The sequence below is a fragment of the Atta colombica genome, unplaced genomic scaffold (genome assembly GCF_001594045.1).
Source record: "Atta colombica isolate Treedump-2 unplaced genomic scaffold, Acol1.0 scaffold47, whole genome shotgun sequence".
In the NCBI taxonomy this organism is placed as follows: Eukaryota; Metazoa; Arthropoda; class Insecta; order Hymenoptera; family Formicidae; genus Atta; species Atta colombica.
This window is the reverse complement of record NW_017259536.1, coordinates 3,254,434-3,256,573: the sequence shown is the minus strand read 5'-3', so window position 1 is coordinate 3,256,573 and position 2,140 is coordinate 3,254,434.

Here is a 2,140-nt window from a genome sequence, read left to right as displayed (position 1 = left end):
ATATATAATTATATTCTATATTAGTTCTCAAATTATAACTATTTACATAATACATAAATTTAATAAGTAAACAGCAATTATATATAATAAGATCTCGCTCGATTATCGAAAATATTGGTACTTATTTATCTTGGGTGTAATTCAATTTAATTTTTTATTTCTTTAATTTAACGCGTAAGTTTAAAACTATACTATTAGCGTATAAAAATAATAATTTCTTACATTGAGTGTTCTGCAAGAGACATTAAGTAATATAAGGTGACACAGCGAATCATTTCACCATCATTATTGTCACCACACACTCAGAATAAGCGAATTTTTAATTAAAGCGTTTTAAGAATTAACGTATGATGTTAAGTAGATGTTTAACTTTTTTTAGCATGTAACGTAAGAATTGTTTATACATTAACATTGAAAAGGTTTTAATGTAAGGATAAAACGTTTGTTGAATATTATAATTTACAAGACATTAAATATTAGCAATCAAGAACTAGCGGTGGCTCTTAACTCTTTTTATCCTCTTACTATTGAATCATTTCATTTTTGTTCAACATTAGCAAATAAAAATATCATAATTTATTGCGTTACACATTATATAATCCGTTTTTTGCTGAAAAACACCCAAATTACAAATTAATGTAATAAATAATAATGTTAAAAAATAAAAGTGTTCTAATGTATAGCTTTGCGAACGATGTTGAAAATCATAGAATCGATTCCGGTCATCGGCCTCAAATCGCGCGTTTTCTTAAGTACGAGAGATCCGATCCGCATATTTCGCTTAGCTTTACGTCAACACGTGCGCGTTAACGTTTGCAACTCCTCGCTGGTTGCCAGCAATCGAGCTAGGTTGTGCACGCATCGCGAAACATCCGGTGCTTTAACGCGGCTCGTGAACTTAACACCCCGTCGAACCCGGGGCGCAGAACCCGCCGCCGTTTTCCACCAGAATGAATATATACACGCCTCTCTCTCGCATGAGATATCTACGTCTACTACATCGTTCGTGAGCGGTCGGCTGGCCAGCGTATACTTATCGCGAGTCGCGCGAACTCACAGGTGTTAAGTGCATGCCTATCTACGTGGCTAAGTATACAGGCGGCACGCAAACCCTGCCAAATTAACACGCGAAAGTCACGAATCGCGGCTAGCCTCGCCTCCGATCTTTGAGCCGCTCTTTCGCATGATATAGGGAATAGATCCCTCCGTTATTGGCGAAGATACCTGTGGGTTAAATCGAAAGCCACAGCGCAACTTCTTAGCGCATTTAGATACTATTATTTTACTCAAGAATCAAAGAAAATCATTTCTTATGAATTGTCATTATACAGGGTGTTTCAGAATCTCTGAAACAAACTTCAGTGGATGATAGATCTCATCAAAAGAATCATGCTTGGTTCATGCTTCGGTTTTAATCTTAATATCCTAAAATTCAGCCAATAGATTTGTCAGTCCTAATTGGTCCTAATTGAAATTTGTATTCCATTGGCTGAATTTTAGGATTAACAAAAAAAATTTTAATTCAAGTGTCATTTCGGATTGCTAACGTCTAATTCGGTATATTTTTAGCATAATCAGCATAAATCAGGCATCAACTTTTGTTAAGGGACTTGGTTCTCCGACGCATTTTAAGAAGCTATGCGTCCTATTATTATGTGACGTCTAATAATACTATCTTCTAGTAGTTCATATCTTTTGATTTTATTTTTTTGCAAAAACAAAAAAGGCAATAATGTTGACTTATAATATTCACGTGCAATACTCAATTGCGTACCTCAGCCAGTTCAAATCAATCTTGGAGATCACTTGGTCGAGGTGAATGGATGTTGGCTTCAGTCCGAAGACTTTTTGTCAGCCTGCCAAAATCATGCATTATAATCTTTTTTTATATACCAAGTTTTGCATTCCTATTGAAGACTTTAAATTAAATTTTTTTGCTCTTTTCTTTTGTACTCCCTTCTTTGAGGCAAATACCGATTAATTTCCGAAAAAGAAGAAGCTGATGCGAATAAGAACACATAGCTCTTTAAAATATGTGTCGGCGAATACAGATTCCTTAAAAAAGTTGATTCTTTTAGTGGGATCCATCCCCTAAAGTTTGTCCGTATAAGTTACCGCCTCTTTCTTATATAATGAGATG